This window comes from Zosterops lateralis, assembly GCF_965231275.1.
Source record: "Zosterops lateralis genome assembly, chromosome: 4".
Classification (NCBI taxonomy): Eukaryota; Metazoa; Chordata; class Aves; order Passeriformes; family Zosteropidae; genus Zosterops; species Zosterops lateralis.
In genome coordinates, this window is record NC_139765.1 from 70,736,103 (window position 1) to 70,759,152 (window position 23,050).

At 40.3% G+C, this 23,050-nt stretch overlaps 1 long non-coding RNA gene across 1 annotated transcript in view; it reads right to left on the bottom strand.

Moving 5' to 3' along the window:
* Positions 1 to 13,787: 13,787 nt before the first annotated feature.
* Positions 13,788 to 23,050, bottom strand: part of LOC310908074 — a 52,123-nt gene continuing 42,860 nt past the window's right edge. The window contains exon 3 of the long non-coding RNA XR_014589776.1: positions 13,788 to 13,837. This is a non-coding gene — a long non-coding RNA (uncharacterized lncRNA). The remainder of the gene's footprint in view (positions 13,838 to 23,050) is intronic.

The window sequence follows — 23,050 nt, forward strand, 5'->3', positions numbered from 1 at the left end:
AAGTTAACAACACTGGCACAAATTATTACAGAAGTTTCCACCTCTTGTTTTCATAGGGGCTTAGAATCACTGAAGAATTTCTGAACCTATGAACAACTCCATGTATCACCCTCGTTTTACTGACAACAGGGACACCAAGTCTATCCCAGGCATGACCCAGCAAACCAGTGAGTGGAAAACTCTGCTCCTCTCAAATCCATTTTTAAGCAAAAATGAGGACAACCTTTCCTCCCTTAACAACCTTGAAATGGGTGGCAAAACTACAAATACTTAAAAAAAAAATAAACCACTGATTTACCAACTTTAAATCCCAGCTTAAATAGAGCAGGAAAAGACAGTACCACCTTGCTTACCTACTCTACACTGCGTTTCTACTTAGTCAGCTTCTTACACCCAGTAAGTGTACGTTAGCACATTCACAGCTTTTGAGCAAAGAGGCTGAAATCCAAATTTCAAGGAGCTGAGTTATTAACTAAATCTGGAGAAATACACATTAAAAAGAATTTTTAAAAAACCACATGCAGCTAATCATTGAACACAAATGCCATGCCAGCAAACCTGTTTGTGAGAATTTTGTCATCTTGGGTTGGTCAATGAAGGTGTCAGGTTGGGTAGAGACTTCCAAACCACCTAGTTCCAACCCCCCATACACCACGTATTACTGCACAATTTTAATTTAAATAAAAACTTATTTAGCTGATGGTAATGACTACCCTTCATGTAAACTCTTCTTGCTCTTCAACAAACCTAATTTTAGGCTCTAATCAGCCTGCAACTCAACAGAAGCAATCAGAGTACTGGCATGAGCTGCTATGGGAAGGGTTTAACCATTAATTGTAACTTATCACGTCTTGTTTGTCAAACCTTTATGGTCACTTGGAAGAATTCCTGACTTTAACAGTTCTTAATTCTTAGAGATTATGTTGAGACAACAACAGTAATGAATTAATTCCGTTTCCTGCATGTAAGGAAATAAATGCAGAATCATTAAGATTGGAAAAGCCCTCTAAGATCATTAAGTCAATCATTAACCCATCACTGCCAAGTCCATCACTACACCATGTCCCTAAGCACCACGTGTACCAAGAGATATTATTAATCCTTTTTTTCCAGATAGGAAACTACAACACAGAAGAATGCAATCACATGCCCAAGACCACAGGCAGAGAACTCTAATTTCAACCTTTAACTTAAGGGTTCTGCTGTACATTTTTCCTGTTCAATACACCTGACTGCTGTTCTTCCAAGTCCTTGGACTGACAAACACAAGAGTTAGCCGAGCACTTCAGAAAATCTACATTTTCAGAGACAAACTGACCTACACTGCAACCATGAAAATTAATGCAAACGTCAGAAGCCACACTTACACGTATCATTAAGCACTTGGCAATAATTTTTTTAAAACCAGGGCACGTAACCAGAGGGTCCTTCTTTCTTTAAACTTGTCATCTTGTCATTTCCCAAACAACCACCACTTCCCCTTAGAGCACACACACACATTCACAGAGTCACCACGTTTGTTGGTTCTTCTTGCTTGCGTAGCACCAAGACCTTCCAGGATTAACGCTCCGGGAAACGTTTCATGTGAAGAGCACAGAAATCCACGCACCCAGTAAGATTTCTGGAACAGCTCCAGAAGTGGCTATCTAAGGTGGTGTTAGCAAAATCTAAAGGATTTCCGTTTGTCTTTCCTTCCTTTCCTTCCCCCATGCAAAAACCGTGCAAAGGCGTTAAGGAGCACGAAATTACCCGGCGATATTTAAGAGGCTTTTTTTTTTTTTTTTTTTGCCAGTGCTGCTTCAGCCACCAGCCAAACCAAACTTTTCTTTGGGTTGTTAACATACCTCTGGTCTCATAACTCTAACAAACTGCACTCACAGCCAGGGACCAGGAACCCTTCCCTGTGCCTTGGGAGAGCGATCCTCTCGGAATTTAAACGCTGCCAGTCCCGCCTTTTCAGTTGGAAGCGAATTAACAGAAAAGTATCAGGAAGTTCTGCACTTCTGAAGTGACTTTCTAAAAATATCCTACCCCGCCAGAGCAAACAGCAACAAGAACTTGCTCATCAGTTTACTGTAATGTACTTTCCCCCTAACATTAAAGTGCTGGCAACACCAGCAGCACAGAGAGATGTTCGCTGTGGTAGACGTGGATGATTAAAACAAAAACCCATCACAGACTAAATTCTGGCTGCTGGAAGCTGCTTTGCAACCTCTAGTGAAGAGAGCTGGGATTTCCACCTGTAAAACACGGATCTGAATCTAAACCTACCCTCCCCTTTCTTTACCCAAAAAGCCATAAAAGTTACTGGAAAAAGAGCTCACCCAGATCGACAGAGAGTGCCCATCAGGCAGCTCTATGCACGTACATTTACAGTAGTTAAAATAACAGATAATCATAAAGATATAAATAGCTTTTCTGGCAAAATTAAAGCACGATTAAAAAGGAAAGAGACACACGAAGAATTACCTCTGCTCTTGCTGACAGACACGTAGTCAGAACAAGACAGGCTGCACGCTTCGAGCCATTAATAAAAAGAGGAGCAAGCGAATGAACAGCTTTCGGATGGATCCAAATAGTTTTTGTTTCTCTGCTGCAGTTTCACCACTCCCACAGGGTCTCTACATTCGCCTTATAACGAAAGCAAAGTACAGGTCAGAATAAGAATGGGAGGAGACCAGAAAAACTCCGCTTTATTAGTCAAAAGTTTGTCATTCTTGCTGTCTTCTTTTCAAATGAGGGGAAACCAGGGCTGGTGCGGCCAAAGGGGATTTAGAGGGGGTGCTCTGCTTATGCCTTATAAACCAGAAGCTGGGCTCATCTGCATTTTACATGATCTGATTGGTAAAAGCAGGAAGTGAGAAAACCTTTCAAGTCCACGATTTATGGAAAGATTATCACATGACTAAAAAGCACGGAACAAGGAGGACAAAATTCAGCTTTCACTCGCAGCAATGTGGGTCTCTTCTAACTCTGTTGCCTTTGGCAGATTTATGATGTTCAAAACAAGATAAAATAATTGGTCTTCGTGAGGACATAAAGACATTTTGAAATCAAAACTAAGCCTCTGCTTTTCAAACACAATCATTGTTTCAGGTCTGCTCAGTGAAGAATTTCTGTACTGCACAGGAACTACATGAACTATCTGGAGAGTATTTTCAGATATATTTCTGCCATCTCTACCACTCTGTCTCCAAAGAATCCAGGTACTCACTGCTATGCTACACACTTGTACACTTGCACCCCCCTATGAGTGTTTTAAAATGTATTTCAAAATATTAAATGACAGCCCACAAGTACACTGGAAATTCTCTCCTGCATTTCACAAAGGAAGTTAAGGTGTTCCCTCACTTTATTATTTGGGTAACAAAATATGAAGATGATTTTGTGATGTAACATCCAGCAAGGTATGGAAAATTTTGTCCAAAAGACAGTAAGAAACAGTAATGGTCTGGGTTTTTTTGCTCTGTTGCCAGCAATTAAGTCTACATTTTGATAAAAAGCTGGTAAATTATATGAGCTACAAACCCCTTTTTTTCCCCTCTATCTCACACATGGATTCCTGTACTAGAAGGGGAGAGTGTTAGAGGTGAAAGAATAAGAGGAATGTTTACCAGGATGCCACTTGAGTGCTGAGGAAAAATAGGGAGTAACAAAGGGCTAAGAACTGAAAGCAAACATTGTGAGACAGTGAAACAGAGCTCTCCCAGCAGAGGCATTTTTTTCAGTGATGGCCTCACAGCTCTGCTGTCCCCTGAGCAGCTCATTCAGATGGCAAAAGGTTAAAAGCACTGAGGAAAACCTGAATCATCTGACCCAAAAATGGAAAAGAGGAGAGAGGAAAAAGACACTGTGGTATGAGCTCAGTTTTAATGTGATGCCCTCTTTTAAATACTAAAGGACTCTACTCCATTTTGACAAACCCTTGGTGAAACAGACTTTACGTGTGCAGACAACAAAATCACAATGGCAATTCATTTTCTTAGGGGTCAGAAACCTCAATTCTATTTCACACACTGTAGCAACAAAATATTAATCACCTGGGTGAATTTTATACATGGGGTTTGTGATACTTTCCAGTGTATTCAGATCAGTGTGATTTTATTTTGTGTGTTTAAAAATGACACACAGATTCAATGAAGAGATTTCTCTGTACTGTCTGAGGAGACATGGCACATCCTCATGTGAAGAGCTGAGCAATAATATAATGTGGTTGAAAATACAACTGGTACTCCCTAAAGTGGTTTTTCACAGTCTTTAAACAGCAGATCCTCAAGCATTTTTTTGTACATCAAAACAGCCAGATCTGTCTTTAGCATGTGGGGCAGCAACCCCAAGAAAGATTCCAAACAAGATAAAAAGATTTCTTTCTTTTCAAGTAACTGTTTATCATACTGTCCAGGAAGTGGTGCAAAATCCTGAATAAAAGTGAGTGCTGATTATAAACCTGTCTTCTCTGGAATCACTCCAGAACCTCTTATCCATCTGCAGGGAATAGGATACAGCACTGATGCACACAAAACACCTTCTGGGAGACTCTGCACCCGTACAACAGTGACTAGATTATTGGTATGGATCAGGACTGGGTTTATCTTACTCAGCTACAGGTGCCAAAAAATTACAGGCTTACTTTAAACTATATCCTTGAGCAGCTGTCAGAGAGAGGCAATTGACAATGGTGAATCTTGTTAAATTCCTTAGAAATAAGAATTTACATGAACATCAGAGAGAGAAACAGCTTTGCAGGTCAGCATGACAGGGAAGCAGACTTCTGAATTCCCTCAGGCAAAAGATACTTTCTCCAAATGGAACACAGAGTTTCCCAAAATGAAATCTCAGCACGAAAAAATCTCAAACCTGTTGCTGTCAGCTTCTTGCTAATTAACTCAGGAATTACTGGCAGATTGGAGATGAAGGAAGGTAAGGGAGTCACAGACTCACATATATGGAACAAGTCAGGAATGAGACAGAAAAGCAGTAAAAAAAGTACAGAACACCTTTTAAACACTGTGTGTTTCACAAAACTTTGCCAGAATTAAACTAGAGGGGGGAAAAAAAAAGTAACAGGATTGCTGCTGGAATCCTGGATTCCACTCTTCTACAGTCATCATCTTATAAATCAAAACCTTTTAGAAAAGATAATGAAGATCTGAATGATCTAAACCAAATAAATTTCAAAAAACATGACCTTCTTCATTGAGAGCGAAGACAACCCAGTGCTGGTTTGAGTTATGGAAGAATTAAAACCATTCAGGGACCTACAAGGGATTGTGCACATCACATTTCTGATGCTGCCAACCCATCTTCATACCACAAATAAGTAATGGCAGAGATCTTTCAACTGCTACATTTGAATTCCACCACTCACTTCCCCTGGGTCCCCACCAAAAAAAACTGCGGATAAAAGGCAAATTTCAAAAAATGCCTTCTAGGCTGATTACACACAGGAATAGGGAAAATAAATGCATGCCTGTCTACCAGTTCATTCAACACAGGAGGGATTAGTCACTTTTCTGAGCACAATATTAGGATGTTTGTTGACTGCGGCCCATCAAAGGGCGACACTTGAGAATGGAGCCATCAAATTCACTTCCCGGTCAAAAAGTCACAATCCAAAGAGAGATTTCTCAGAGGAAGGGTTAAACATGGGAACAGAGGAGAAGTAACAGACTTGGAGGGTGCCTGTGTGGCTCGAGGTTTAATGGCCATGTAGTTCCTTCCGAGGAAAGGGAGTGTTCCTGCATGACACAGGCAGCAAACCATGCGGGAGTCACATCCTGGTGAAGGGTGGCAGCTCCAGACACTTGACCTGGGAGGACAGCTTTATGCACAGGAATGTTGGCATAAGGAATGGAAAGCATGGGGAAAGGCATTTATTTCCAGGAAGGCATTAGGAGAATATTGCTCTGGTTGTGAGAGTGGTGTCTGGAAGCCCAGCACGCCTCCCAAGGGATGAGCCAAGCAGGGTTTTGCCAGTTCTTTTCAATGCCCATCCTTGTGTCTGTGGGGCTGTCAGGAGGAAGGCACAGCTGAGCAGCATCCCCCAGGATGAGCACACTCACATTAACCACCTCTCAGGCCCTGGGTGAATCCCACAGGAGCAATGAGCTAAAGGGAACCTGTGTCCACCCTCCATGCTGCAGGAGGATTCCCAGCCCTTCCTGGGCTCCCAGGCAAACCTGAATTCCTGCACTTCCTCACCACCTCTGTCCACCCTGTCCCTCCAGCACTCAGAGGGACACTGCAAACTAAATCAGCTTCAAAAGCCATTTCTGTGCACAGTAATAATACTGGCCCTAATTTATACATCCATTAGAGTGTCTTAAACGAATCCGAGGACAGGTTTGACTCATTTAGCAAAATCTGACTCATGCTTCTTTAAGCATGGAAAAAACCATTTTGCAGACTTGACTCCTGCAGGCTCTGAATGCCTGAATCTCAGGGTAGTTTTATTTAACAACAGCCACATTATGAGACCTCAGTTTCCCTGTGCACCTTGAGCACTGGAGCAGAGTACAGGTAGAAAACAGAAAGCACAAAGGGAGTTAAAAGAGTCACCTTTTGCTAAGGGTAATGGCACACAATTTTTTGGGGAAGAAGATAAATCCATTTTTTAAAAAACAGGCATGTTTCCTTTTGGTAGAGATACTTTTCACACCCAAAGCCAGACTAAGAAATAAAGTCAATATTAGATGTTTGCTTAACCAGCTTAGCCTCTGGATAAAAAGGCCACACTTTCCATTATAAAAGTTTTATGAGATTAAACTTCCTTTGATTTCTGAGGAACTACTTATCTGTTGTGTACCTGGATGGATCCTGTGAAGTTACACTCCATGTACACAAGAACCACTAAACTTATTCAAACTAATTGCACAATAGGACAATTTTCCTATTTATTTTTTCACTGGTGCTCTTGGTTATCATCCGAGTTCCCTTCCAATAGGATTTATACACTCAGCTTTCACACAGCAACTGTGCAAATATTGGAGCTCCAACAGCCAACAACAAAACCCAAACATATAAAGTCTTCTTGGACTTTCAAACATATCCTTCCCTACTGGATGGCACTCCATTTAAGTGTGGCTCAGAAAAATTATTCAGGTGATTATTTATGTCTGTGTAAACATCACATCCATTCTAAGGAATACTCAAAGGCCACGACAACATGAGCTGCTTCTGAGAATCCAGGTCATATTCATGCTTACTCTGAAATCTCCAACAATTTAAGCAAAAACCGATTTTACTTGGCATTATTTTTAAGGAACTACTAATTTGTGATTCATTGTAAACTCAGAGCTTCAAAATGCTTCATAACCCAAAGAACCCTCCAAGGAGGCAGATTTATTTACTGAAGAGAATAAAGAGGGAAAATCCATTCAAGATCATCCTGATCTGCCTCAAGCGCTGGACCGATGGTTCTGCTCTTCCAGTGGGTTTGAGGGGTTTTACATCAGATGCTGACGAAGTCCAGAAAATGCCAATATCATTCAACCTTCAACCTTGGATTGCAAGTTGGCTTCCTCCCAGCAATTCCATGACCTGAAGGCCAGAGTTTCATGACTCCTGATGGAGCACCAGGCACAGCTGTGCAGACGGAGTGCAGCTACACACTGCCCTGCAGACCCAAAGCCTTCTGCTGCTTCTCCAGCTTGTGTTTCCCCACTGACTGCTCTTACTCCACCCTACCAAGATCCAGGACCTACATGGTTTGGATTTCCCCCAGGTAACCCATTCAAAGAAAAAACACCATTCAGCAATTTCATCAGAAAGAGTTGTCATGCAAAAGTTATGGATGGGGACTGTGAGGTCACTGCCAGCCAACTCACCTACCCCAACAGTGTCATACATCAGGCAATCCCTCACACTAGCTGAGGAAAAGTATTCCAAGAGGATTTTCTTCCATAGAAACATCTCCTCTCTTTCTCACAAAATCATTTTTAGTAATTATTAAAATTAGTCAACCATTCCCCAAAGTCACAAGCTGCAGACTAAAACCAGAGTCACCCAAAAACCTCCCAAACACAACAATTTTGCCCTGCAAAGCACCAATTGCGTGGAAATGTGCTGATTTCACCAAAAAGCTCTATAAAAGGCAACAAGATTGGCCAGCAGGCCAGTCTGTCCAGCTTCCTGCCAGGCTGCCTGCCAGCCTCAGGGTGGGTACTCTCAGCTCCCTAATTCAAAAAATAAAAAATCAGCTATGAGAAGGCTTCCAAGGGATGGAGATTTTGCTTCCTGTAGCTCTGGGATTAAAATATATGTTGCACAGGTGTGCATGTGTGTGTGAGGAAGGCAGGGCCACCTCTACTACACACAACAAGAATGGCTTCTCAACAACAGAAAATTTAAGAGAAATTATATCTTGAAAGACAGATGCCATTGCTAACAGCACAGGAGGGAGAGGATGAGACATCCCTGCATAAATCTTCGAGTAGGAAGACAATGGCAAAGAAATCCAAACAGCAAGACGATAAATCAGAGGTGGGGAATCCCTGTCTTACCCCTTCTGCAGCGCACACGCAGCTATTGTATTTAATTAAAATAAATTACAGCTCGCTTGTGTACAGCCTGCAGGGCTTTTAACACCCCTGAACGGAAGCACAGGGATGAGCAGCCATCCTTCAGGAGCTCGCTCTCCGTGCCTCCAGACGTGGAATGCAGGTGCTCTGTCACAGCACAGTCGCAGCAAGGCTGACGGATCGAGGCAGAACAAAAAGCCCAAAGAGTTCTGCTTTTACACCATCCACTTCCTCAGCTCCGTCCCTGGGATCCTTGCCAGGATGCTGGTAACGTTTTAAATGGAGAAGGCAGAGCTGCCCAGCAGTGTGGCAGCTGCTTCTGAGCACGGATGTTGCACTGGAGAGGGGTTTCTTCTAACAGCACTGGATTTAACACTCTATAAACTAAATTTCTGCAACACTTGGCTGAGCAGGATCGATGCACTTTGCTGGTTAACCACTGCATCCACACCCTCTAATTCCTGCTTGAATTCACTTCACGTATTTGCAGCAGCACCTGAGGACAAGAACATCTCCCTGCACTGAGGTTCACACTCACTGTGCCCCAGTTTGACACAGTCCTGCACTTCTGAGGACCAGATGAGGAGGTGCACAGATGCTGAAGCCACACTCCTGAGGATGCTGCAGAGAACACTGATACCCTGGCAGTGTTTTTAGGGCATGCAAACTGAGTTTCCAGCATCACCCAGGTCAGCCACCCACACACAGCGCTCCAGGCACTGGCTGATTCCTCTGAAGATCAGCCTGTGAAGTTCTGTTACACCAGGAGGTTTGGAAACTGCTGCTGATTACAATGAAGAATTATTATCCTGACAATATCCCTGAGAGAATCAGAGACACAATGTACCCAACAGGACTCTGGATTGGGTGCTCAGTGGATGCTCAAACAGCAGAAAGGGTCAATTAAAGACTGCCTTGAACAGCTGTAGAGTATCAGTCAATCCACAGCACTTGGGAAAAAAAAGAAAATTCTATTTATTCTTGTCCTTAGGAAAGCGTAGGTGAGGAGGAAATGGATTTTAGGTAAGCTTAGAGAAGTCCATGATAATACTAATTCAAGATTTTGAAGTGCTTTACCAACAGCAAGTAAAACACACAGATCTCTGACAGGAGAAATGAAGCAGGAAAATGCAAAGCAGCTTGTCCAAGCTTATGCAACAGATGAGAAGCACAAACAACACACAGATCTCCAGGCTCCATCTCTGTGTCCTACCATTCTTTCATTTAAAAAACCTAAATCCATTTTGCACTCCAACAAGGTTTTCCACATAGATTTAATTCTCAGTGTTAATTCTGGGCTGCGCAGACTTTCTTTTTTCCTGATGTGGTATCTCCCCCATTATCTCCTCCTCTGGTACACATACAATATAAAAGGAATTAGTATTTCAGAGCTAAGAAAATAGGAATAAAAAAGAAAGTCCTAAATTTTTTATCTAAAGGCAAACTCGTTTTCATATGGGCACACTGAATACAGATTTGAAGCAGCACTCCATCTTACGAAGAGAGAAAACATTGCTTGGAAACTATGAAAATTGAAATTGCTGAGATGCTACTAAATATATATATATTTATGATGCTTCTATTTCCCGCACTAATATCATGTTTAATGCATTTTATGTATTATCTGTTCAGATGCAGATACACTTCACTGCAGGCAGAGATGAGGCAATTATCCAAAACACAGACAAACCATCCTTTAGCCCCATGAAGTGCAGTGGGTATTACAAATCACTCCAGCTCACAGCTCATTTGGCACAAGGACTGCTCCTACAAAAGACACATCAAAGGTTCTCAGTGTCCACGGTGGTGCCAGAATTTTCTGTGTGGAGCCACCTCACCACAGAGACAAGGCACAAAAAGCAAATCTAAGAACTCATCTTAGCAAGCTCCCTTTTTCTGCAGACCACACATTCAACTCACAGGTACTTTCACATCTGACATAAATTAAAAGCCCTCTTTTAAAACCAACTTGTGTTTTTATGTTTCTAAGTTATCTAGAAGACGACAGCACTGTCAAATGGAGAGTTTCTCTTTGAATATCCACTGCCTGTGTGAATGGCTACTCCCCTCACTTCCAACCACACTGACCTCTTCAGGGTTTGTCTCCTTTCATGCCATCCAAGCCTGCAGACCTTTTCAGAAGAAAAAGGACACCTGAAGAGGAAAAATGGTTTTCTTCACCCTTACAGTCTGTGATTTTCTTTTCAAACCCTCCTTCTCATTTAGAGTAAAGGGCAATATGCTCCAAGATACCTACTTGCTCAGAGATGAGCCACTAGTGAGCTCCTCCTGAGGTCAGATATTGGGCTTTTACTGATGAAGAGTTAAAATATTAGTGTTTATTGTTGTGCCTGAGATCTGAGGCAGCCCTGGTGCCCTCACTTCACAGGTACAAGTGACAAACATGACTGACAAAGCCACTCTGTGGAAGGTACATGAGTTGGCAGGATGCTTCCTCAGCCAGTAAAGAGCTTCTGAACATCTGCTCCTTTTTAAGACCAGCCTCACACCAACCAACCAACCAACCATTTAAACAGGGCTATGACAGAAAATACTTCTATCAACCCTAAATATGTCTGTGTGCATAGTACAACTGTTTTTTCTGTAAGACGTGAACTGGAATCAATGCAATGCCATGACACAGAGTACTCTTGCCAAGATCCTACAAGGGCAGATGGAATTTTGGAGTCCATCTTTTAAATGCAGAGGTTGTTCTCTATCATGACTGTAACAGAAGTTATTCTGGATCATTTCAAAGGACATAATTGAAAAAAATGAAGGTTTATGCCTTGCAGTAAAAGCACCTGATCAAAATGCACAGTTAAAATGGAATTATCTCTGTTTGGCAAGTGAAGCCTGTAGGAATACAAGGCTCCCTTTTCCAAAACAAATGTAAGAGATTTAATCTAATTTTATACATTAATCTGCTCTAAACACTGGGGAAGCTGCAAAGCTTTATTTCCTGTTCTGAGGCAGGAAAGAGAATCAAGAATCCCAGATCCCAAAGCCTGATTATTTTAAGGAAATGCTTATGTGAAGAACTAACACCAGAACTTACTGCTGTCCTCAGCACGAAACCTAAACGACGACTCAAGTATCATAAAAAGGCTTGGATTTGAAAGGACATTAAAGATCATCTTGTTCCATGGGCAGGGACACCTTCTACTATCCCAGCTCCAAGCCCTATCCAGCCTGACTTTGGACACTTCCAGGGATGGAGCAGACACAGCTTCTCTGGGCAACCATATCGGATGTTCCACTTGGAAAACATCCCAGCAAGAAATTAGCAGTAATTCACAGAGATACACACTTTAGGTCAAGGAATACCATCATCCCTTCTTGAATCCTTCTCTAACCTGCTGGTTATTTGCCCGGAATTCCAGATGGCCAGAGTTTTGACCGGAAATAAATCTCCTTTTTCTGTGCACACGTGATGCTCCAGGTGAGCTATTTAATACACACAACTCCTCATGAGCTCCTGGCTGAATTCCCTCCTTGCCTGCTCCCAGTAAGCAATGACCAATTTAAACAGCCTTTTTTCCAGGTGTCAGAAAGCCACAAAGGGTGACATAATGCATGACTTACCCTGCAGAGATTGACAAACCAGGTATCAGAACTTCACCACCCTCACATACCTGACAATTTATTAGATCAGCCTCTATGCCAAGGACTGCACCATCCCCACCCTCAGGTGCAAATGGAAGAGGAAATTAAGGAAGTCTTGGGTAATTTCATTGGTATTTTTATATGAATTCTGAGACAGAGCTTTTTTTAAAATGAAAACTTCCATTACACCATGACGAATCTTTGATTCTGAATCTTGCTCAGCATTCCTCAAGTGTGATTTAGTATCTCTACCAGAAAATTCACTGTAAATTAGCAAGAAATGAAGAGGGAACACTGGAGAACTGCAGCTCACCAGAATAAATACTGGCAACTTCATTATCACTTCCAGCACTGACCACATGTATTGCAGGGAAAAAAGCTGACCTGGTTAAGGACTTTTCCATTTCTATCTACCATCTCTCAGGGAATGTGCTAAGGAAACGATTGTCCTACTGAATCATTTCAAGAATTTTACAGCCAAGATGATTTATTACCATAAAATAGGTCTTGGAAACAAAGATATTTGAGGAGACTCAATAGCTATTAAATCATTGTGGAAAACATGATGCTGAAGGAATTGCAGATGCCTGACACATGTTCTACCACTTTTTTTTTAAATCTTGAGTGTCTTCTATGAAAAGCAGCTCTGCAGAATTACTTAAAAAACTTTTCCGACAGAAAAAATTTAAAAAGAGAGATAAATTAAAATGGTATCCATGAAAGTAAAAAACAATTGTAACTAAAACACCCCACAAAGGCTGCTGGAAAAACTGGAGTCACCAATAATTTCAAAACCTATGCATTAAAAATACATTTCTCGCTTGAGACGCATTTTTCAGAGTTATAGATATTTTAGAGTTGAGTCAACAATACATTGAAAACCTCACATCATCTTATAATGAGTCCACTTATTAGGTGGTGTGAAACCAGATTCAGAATCACCTTGGGTTTTGTTATTACAATTGCAATGTAGATGTTGTTGTCACATAGAACATGCTCTGTTCGAGGCAGCTGGAAGCATCTCTCTTTAAAATGTGCCATTGAATGCTACAAAGCGAATCAGAGAAATGCCTGCAAGGCTTGCTATGTAAAATGCCATTGAAGAACACACTGCTCCTCTTGACCAAAACGGAAAAACTCTTGTGCTAAACCTTCCACTAGACCAGACTGCTCCAAGCCCCATCAAACCATGAACACTTACAGTAGCCTAAGTAAATGTTTTAAATGTATTCCAAAATACTCAGCCAAAATATAGCAGCCTCAAATAAGGTCCAAGCTTTTCTTACACCAGCTGATATTGCAGACAATAGTAACAACTTTTAGATGTCAAAATCCCTTTCCAGCCCCTCCTGCCTTCACACCTCTCCTGTTCACATCCCTGGATCACCACAGCTACAACAGCTGTAATTAAGACATGACCCAGCCTTGAACTCCTTTCTGCCTTGACACAGTGATGATAAAGGGAGAGAAAAGATCCACCTTGTGCCACTCACATTGAGCCACGTGGCTCAGAAACAGGGAACCCAGACAGTTCCACAAACTGCATTCACAAACCAGGAAAAGAGGAAAACTAAAGGCCTTTAGAATTAAATGGATGTCTTAGAGAAAAGCTGACCAACAGTCTTATAAAATAGGAAAAATAAGCATTCCTCTTTGGCTTACCTTTTGCGTCGTCCTGGTTCCTTTCTGCCACTCAGTCACCATTTCTTTTTCTGCAACACAACAAAGAAAACAAATTCTGTTAAAAAAAAGAAGTATCTGCTTGAACTGACGTTTCTCATTACGTTGTTAAGCAATGCTTCAAGCTTACTGCTTGCTTTTAGTCAACACTGGAAAATATTTCCATCCTTCTTGTCTAGTTCTCTGATTTTGATTGCCAGAGTATTCCTGTTAAATGAAACTGCTCTATCAAGATGAGCCCTGGAGACTGCTTGGTGATTTGAGCACAACACTGACAAATCAGAAATAAATTCCAAAACCTACTGCAGAGTTGACCAAAGAAATTCCTCGTAGCCACAGAGAAAGTGAATAAACATTTTCTTTAAAAGGATCTAATTGCTCAAAGATATGTTTGTGGTGTCTTGTTAGGTCTGTGAGGGTTCCTTGTTGGCTTCCAGCACCTAATTCAAAGAAGGAATGACCTGCTCTTGGTTTGGGGCCATACCTGGTAGCCCTGTGTTCCAGGCACCCTAAGACACCTCAGTGGGAACTGAATATTGGAATGATTGTTCCTTACATCCTCCTCTGTGCTTTAGATTCAAATCTATAAAAATAGAGAATGTATATCCATACCTTACTGGGAACTGAAGCAAAAGAAGAGCAAGCAACCAGAAAAACAAACAGAAAAAATTAGTAAGTAGAGTTATGAGAGTATTGTCCTGAAAAAGAATGTTCTGATGCTACATTCTCTATTTAACCACATAATTAGTAAACTTCCAGCAGAAGTAGCAAAAAAAAAAAAAAAAATTCCTCATTCCCTTAGTAGGCTAAGTAGCGACCTGGAAGAACTACTCAAACCTCCATGAAGAACAACTGGATTGTTCCAGATAATGGAGTAAGTAAATAACTCGGGACAGAGTGGCAAATGAAGCACAGAACATCTTGTTGCTCAAAGTCAGTGCAGTTCTTGTTCTGCTGAAAATGGTAATTTGCAAGGCAAGAGGGGAAAAAAAAAAAGAGATGGAAAGAAGAGGACACCAGTCAGAAAGAGTCCTGACTCTGGCTACGGTTTGCTGCCAGGAAGGGATAACAAAGCAACAAGTAAATGCCAGTGTGGATTTGTCAAACTGCTTCCCTTCCCTTTCCAACAAGTTAGAACGCCCCAGGACACAGAAATAATTCAGTGATCACCAGGGTCACCTGAGCATGGCCATTTTCATGCCATGTTCTTCTCCCAAAACAATAAAGGATTGTGGCTCTGGATAAAAATACATATCCAAAGAATAAAATTTAATTGTTCTTAACTGATCACCCAGGTCTTAGCACGTGGCATCCAACCTTCAGCACCAGCAGAACCCCAACACATTCAGAAAGGAGCTGAGTATCTCATTAATTCATCAGACAACTATGCACAGGAAGTGTTTTCTTAGTCCGAAATTCTAAAATCTCAATATGAAATAAATACATGTATCATTAGGGGATATGAGATCATCAACTTGTTTATAAGGGGCACAGTTAAAACTTCAAGCTATTTAATTTATCAGAACAATAGAGCTTTACCAAGTGTGTTTTTCAGTAAGGACCTGGACACTATTTTTGTTATTTCTGCCTCTAATATGCACAGCCAGTATTTGTGGTTTAAGAAAAAAAAGGCATTTCTTTCTCAAAGCGTTGTTGTGAAGGAAAAAAAAAACAATCAAGAAAAAAAACTCAGAGTACAATCAAATATACAAAGGAAAACCACACAAGTACAGATTTCATCATACTCCTCCAGATTTTAAATAGATCAACATATTTTGGAGATGGGTGTGATTTTATGCGAGCTGTGCCCCTTTAAAATTGGCAACTACATTTAATTCAGTGCTGCCTTATTCCAAGCTCCAAACTCCAGTTGAAAATAGATCTCACAATGGAATCGTACAGCTGAATATACTCTGGGAGAAAATTAATATTTTAATTTATTCCAAATTCATTTGCATGACAGTATATCATTAGTATATACAAAAAAAAAAAAAGTATTATACCAACAGAGAAAAAATTCTGTGCAAACAGTGAAAGAAACTCACATCCCACCAGTGAGATGAGCTTGAAACTTGAAGCAACAAAGATGTTTTATTTCTCTGAGAAACAAACACATTAAAAAATATATATAAAAAAGAACTGTTTAATAGTTTGGAGATTGTCATTTTATAAAACACCATGTGACCTTAAAAACCTCACAAAGCAAAAATGATTTCTTGCATGCCAGGTATCTCCTAAATAGCTAAGAAGAGCCACATGGACAATCAAGTGCAGACTAAAAATAACTGATGTAACACAGCTCGCATACAGAGCAAAGTTTTCCTACCTCACTGATTAACCAGTTGAAAAGGAAAGAAAACACACACTCACTCTGTAACTCCATCAACCTTGTCGTCCTGGAAACAATTCTTCTACAAGAGAAGTACTTAACTGCCAAAACATCTTCTGCTACTACTTTTTGGGTGTTTTTTTTCCCCCACTTCCCTCTCTGCAGTGCACTCAACGTTTGATAAGCAGCCAGTACCAAACCTAACCCATCAAATGGCACAGAAATTGGATCTCCTGCTCGTAAGAGGAAATACATAATTCCATTTGAGTATGCAGCACTTAGGGAACACCAGGTTTGCACAAAAGGCTATGGAACGGACTCTGTAATTTTGTTGTTGCTGTTGTTGTTAAAATGTCCTGAATTAACTGAACCTTTCATTTTTAGGAAATGGCCTCAAGTCGTGCTAGGGGAGGTTTACATTAGATATTAGAAAGAATTTGTTCACGGGAAGAGTGGTCAAGCACTGGAACAAGCAGCCCAAGGCAGTGGTGGAGGCACTATCCCTGGAAGTGTTAAAAAAAAATAAAATAAATGAATATAGGAACTGAGGACATGATTTGGTGGTGAACATGATGGGGCTGGTAAGCTGATGGTTGGATTTAAGTGGCCTTAAAGGTCTTTTCCAACCCAAAAAATCCATAATTCCATGAAAATCAGAAAACCTACAGGGTGAACTCAGCCTTCCTTCTGCACGTGCCCCAGTACCTTGGGTGAGAGTCCTTTCTCGCCACTCAACAGCTCTGTGGGAGTGCAACAAGGTCATATACCACAAAAAAAATTATCTTTCTTAGGTTTTATGGTTACTGTCTGCATTTAAAAGGGAACTTTCAAAATCAGGTCTTAGCAATTTGTGCCACATTGCTGGCCACAAATGTAAAAAAAAACTGCTTCTGTGTCCCAGTACTGGAAACATCTGTGCCCTTTCTTTCTTGGTTTAGAATCTTTTTGAAACAGGTCTGTGCTTTTACTAGAAGAGAAAACTTAATTTTAACCTTTATATGAAACAAAAACTGGGTTTAGAAACCAGGTTTATCTAGGAAAAAGCCAGTTTATTTCAGACTTCAACTTTACTCTCCATATCTCTCCATACATTGATTGCTCTTTTTGCTATGCAGCCTGTTTGGGTCAGATATAGCAATTTGGCCTTACCTAAATTGGTCCAATCCACTGCAGAAAATATACGTATTTAAAAACTTATAAACTCCTGATTTCTAAACTACCAGTGTTTAAAAAAAAATGTGGCATCTGAGCCTCACAGTCAGCCTGCCCACACACACTGCCCAGACCTGTCTTCCAGTAAAATGCCAGAGTCTGCACTGGTCTCAGATGGGAAAAATCACAATTCACTGTTTTCAAATGAGACGTGTTAATTACCAAAATTGATTCCCACAGCAAGTCCAAAGGGATTTTGGTTCCTTCCGAAGATCCATGATTAAACATAGTTACACTCAAGTGTTTTTATTCAGTGTGGTATCTCTGATTTATTTTTTTCACTCTGCTAAGGAGACCTGTGTTTTCCCTCAACTTCCTCCAATTTCCAATGTATTCACAACGGTTTTTTCCAATGTATTTTCAAGGGTTTTTTACCTTAAATTTTCATATAAACCCTATCTAATTGTTGCCCAGAGAAGCTGTGGCTGCCTCAGCCCATGGAAAGCAGATGGATCAGGATGGTCTTTAAGGTCTTCTCCAACTCAAATCATTCTGTGCTTCTAATATGCTTTTACATTGATTTTAAACTGTATCCTTGTATATAACTTTTCAAATTACTCATCTTTAATACACCAACGTGACGCACAGCTTTGTTTTCCCTTTTCTCCTATGATTTTATTCTAGGCATTGTAAATACTCAAGTCTTTGTGTATCCTCTATATTTTTTTAAAGCATCTTCTGGAGAGATCACAGAATCATAAATGGTTTGGGTTGGAAGAGACCTTCAAGATCTCTAGTCCTTACCCCTGCCATGGGCAGGGACACTTCCCACTAGACCAAGACCTTCCCCTAGACCAGGTCATGTTTAGCTGGCAAAATTAGCTGAAATCCCAATTAATCAGGATCTGGAGTCACTACCAATAAATGACCTACCACTAAGAAGATACAAAAACCTCAACCTCACAGTCTGGAGCTGCTTCTGCAAAATTCCAGTTTAGGGATTAAAATTTCTCATCTCCTCCACTACAGATCCAGTTGCCTCGGCAGCGTTTTGCTGCACAGGCTCAATAAACATTCCATGTGTCATCAGGCAGGCAGTGAACATCCACAGAAGTCTGTCCTAACACGTCAAAGATCCAGGGATTTTCAGCATCCCATCGAAAATTCAACGGCAGAGACAGAGAGGAGGAAGGTATTTGGAAACTTGGTACATACGAGCAAATTTGAGATGATGAAAATTGTGGTGCCTTACAGTAGCAGCGCTGTTACACGTGTTACAAACACTGAATTCTGTCAAACTATTTCCAGTAAATGCATTTCTTTTTTTCCCCCCCATCTCAGCACCAGAAATTCCCAATGCATAGTATAAATCGTTATATTCTGCACTTTCTAGCTGAAAAGAGGACCAGGTTTTACAAGCCAGCTTTTAGAAGAGTTTAGACTCTCCCACTCTGATAGAGAAGCACACTGATCTCAGGCTGGAAAAAACATTTCTTATACTGATTTTTTCCTTCTTATTTCAGGAAAAAATTCCAAACCATAGCAAAGCTTTTGCCTTCTGCTACCATAACTAAATACCAGTTGCTGCACAAGTAAAACAGAAAAAGGCTGAAGTTATTTTAAAACAGCTACTTTTCTCTACTTAAGTGTTTAGTTTTCTGTAGTTGACTGTGTTATGGCTGGGAAATGAATGCCCCAAGTGATGAAACCACCAATATCTCTGAATAGGGCAGTGGCAACAAGCAAAGGAAAAAAACTTGCAGGGTAATGTAAAAACACAATATGGAGGGATAGAACAGCATTATTAACTGAGGAGAAAAACCCATAAAACAAACACAACATAACAACACTCTCTGATGATTCTTTTTAGTCTCAGGCAATACAAAATACCTAATAAAGGTAACACGAAGAACTTCTAAACCATTTATTAATTACTTGAGGCCATTTTTCATTTTACTGCTTCACTGCAATTTCCATTAGCTTGGGAAGTTGTACCATTTTTTTCCAAAGAGATATTTCCAGTGAAGTCAGTGTGGATTCAACAAGACCAGGACCATCATATAAATAGAAATCAGAAAATAGTATTTCCATAAGAAAGCGCTCCGATTTATTGGATTAACAGGCACTTACTAGTGACTCACACTGACACAGCCTATAGTAATCCAATCTATTTGAGATAAGAATAAATTCAAAGGAAACCTTAAATTTAGAAAATCACCTCTGTGGCTGCACACATAGCTGGCTTTATTACACGAAATCACATTAAGTGTTCTCTCCAAATGGGAGGACAAATAAATTAAAAGCTAAATTCTACCAATTTTTTATTTTTTTTTTCTGCAAGTGCAGCATGTTCTTAACAGCAGTAGCTGCCACACTGAGCATAATTAGAGAGGGATAAGAGAGCCCTGTGTAGAAGTGCCTTGTGGAACACAGCAGTTTTCCTGTCCTACAATCCCACAGGAATAAGCTGTGCTAAAAGGAGTGGGAAGAAAAAAAGCCACCAAGCCACCTCACCTTGTCTCAGGAGAATTAAGGCAGATTATTACATCTACAGTGGCAACCTCCATTCCTCCTGCACGTATAACTGGTTTTCGTTTCTATCCAGGATTTCTTGGGGATCTCTGACTTATCTCTAGGGGATGCTACTAAATCCTAAGAAACACTGAGGTGTTCTGGCTCAGCACACTGAAACATCAATGCTTTCCTGAAACCCTGAAGGAGGCATTCACAGCTCTCACACCTCCTTTAAAACATGGCAGCAATCAGGGAGCTGGGATGGAGCTTATTTCTATAAATACTCCTTCGCAGCAATAAAAAGAATTTTTACCTCTTGATATTGCCATGAATAGCAACAGTCTGGAAAAAAAATGTATTATTAAATATTACAGAGTCATAGAATTGCTTGGGTTGGAAAGGGCTTACAAAAGTATCTAGTTCAGACTCCCTGCCATGGACAAGGACACCTTCCACTATTCCCAGGTTGCTCCAAGCCCTGTCCAACCTGGCCTTGGGTTCTTCCAGGGATGGAGTAGCAAGACTTTCTCTGGGCAACCTGTGCCAGGGCTTCACCACCCTCAGAGGGAAGAACTTCTTCCTAATATCCCATCCAAACCTGCCTTATTTTCATATGCAAAGAAAAATGCCAATATAAGGAAAGATGCCACTGACCAGTGCAAGGGGTCATGCACTGAGGATTGGACTTATATCTTTATCTAATAATAATATAATAGTTATTATACTTGTATAATATATATAATTATATAAAAATAATATATAATAATATTTATTATATTGTATATAATATGATATGAAATAATATTTAATATAATAGATAATGTATATTATTTATTATAGAACATATTATACATTATATATAGAGCTATTATTGTATTATAGTATTATAACAATATAATATATATAATATATTACATTATATATATATTTAATAACAATATGTTTATTTATATATATATATAGTATTATTATATTACCAGATATAATTAAATACCACCTGTGTGTAAGGATATTTGAAAGCCACGTATCTTCCGCCATCCATAAATCAAAAACACTTCCCTGTGCACAGGGATGCAAATCACTGAGTACACAGATGAAAACTCATTTGTAAGAACCAGCTGCACACTACTGAGGCCAACAAAATCTTATCAAATGCAGACTTCAAGGCTGAAATGACTTATTTAGAGAACTGCTGTGCTGCTCTCACCTGTAGTACCCAGTTAAGTTAGATCAAGGACAACAGCACATACCAACTACATTATAAGCAAGGAGGCTTTAATTTTTTATGCAGACTTTCCTTCAGGCAAACACACCCACTCTCAGCAAATTCCCATTAATGGCCATTCTACAATCCTGAAAAGCAGCATGTTATATAGCCTTGGGCTAACTAAATTAGAGTGAGCTGTGCTGAAGCTGCAATCACAGTGAAAACCTGCTGTATGACTTTTACCACAATAAAGATACTCCCTCAGAGAGCCTCTTCACAGTACAGTATTTTCAAAAAAAAAAAAAAAACACCTCACCATAGCCTGCACCTCCTGTGAATTTGGTCATGACAGCCTGGGGCTTTGCCCAAGGACACTCAGAAGAAAGATAAAAAAAAATTACCCAGCAGTCAAAAAATGTTGATTATACCCAAGATTTTTAATGTACTTCAAGTGGAGATGCAGCTCTCGGCTTGAAGGAGTGTAGAACAGATGAGAACTCGAATGTCAAAGTGGAACGGGACAAGGCACAATTTGTTCTGATTGAAAGACAAGGTTAAAAATCTCATTTTCTACCACAATGAATTGGGTTTTTCAAAGTGAGACCTCCCTGCCCTCGTGCTTTTTTCCAGATTTGATTTTTGGAATAATTCTAGCCTTTACATTACAGTAAAATGCTGTAAAATTTTCAAATAGCTAGATTTTGTGCTAACCCTAATTCATAATCATTCTGGCCTTGCAACCGTGGTGTGAAATTCACTGAGCTAGACAGCTGGGAAGCGGGGGGTGTGAAGAGTGGGGGTGGTGTTGTGTTTTTTTATTATTATTGCACTTCTGGTGTTCCACCCTTCTACTCTATACGAAATCCATATTCAGAAGTCTGTAAGCATGAAGATGCTTTTACGTACAAGGATTCGGTCAGACTCTAAAAGCATCTGCAACTTCGTTTGCAATGAATGAAATCTCTCTTCAAATTTACTTTGGTGATCAGAATATGGGTTTCTAGACTGTAGTCCTGACTTATGTAAAAAGTGGTGTTGTTCAGAAATTTGTTTTGTCCATGTAATGCTCTCCAAAATAATTTTTTATCCCTTCAAAACCCTCTAAAGGACACCTACTGAGAAATGCTTTCCAATGAAACCTAAAGAAAACAGCCTGAGCTCACGGTGCTGGTACAAAACTGAACCTATAAAATGAAGTTCTAGGAAAGAACCACCAGCTTTTCACGTAAACTTGTGGTGAGTTTTCACTGAAGCCCTGAACCCTGCCAACCCATGGCTAAATGTCATACCTCATTTCCTATCCTAAATCAGCCAGAACAGCAAGACGGTTTTGCTCTGTCATTTTCAGACCTCATTAAAAACTCAATGCTAAGCATAATTCCAGATAGTGGAACTTGGCTATGGACTAAAAAAAAAAAAAATCCCCAACATTTAGATAACCTAAGAAATTCAGACTTTTTTTTTTCCTAAGTGCACCCTGGGCACAGCTCTTCACCAAAGACATGGTTTTATTTTTTCACACGCTCTTGATACATTGCTGGATCAACATCATGAGGTGTGTAATTCAAAGAGAATTATTGGAAAACTCCTCTAAGATCACAGAGTCGAACCATTAACCCAGCACTGCCAAGGTCACTATTAATCTGTGTCCCCAAGTGCCACATCTTTTAAATCCCTGCAGGGATGGCAACTCCACCACTGCCATGGGCAGCCTGTGACAGGGCTTGACAACCCTTTTGGTGAAGAAATTTTTACTAAAATCCGAACTAAACCTCACCTGGTGCAACTTGAGGTCATTTCCTCCTGTCCTATCACTGGGAAAAGACAAGCACAACCTACCTACAACTGCTTTGTAACACAAGCACATCAGAAAATCAAACTCTCATTCGATTTCTTACGCAAGTATCAGTCAACTTTTAATTATTTCCCCCCAAAGCCAAAAATCTTCCATTCCTAACAATTCTTTAAAGGCACACCAAGAACTATGAAAAGCAACACTTGGCTGTTTCATGGATCACCTCTCAAGGTACCATGCTCCAAAGC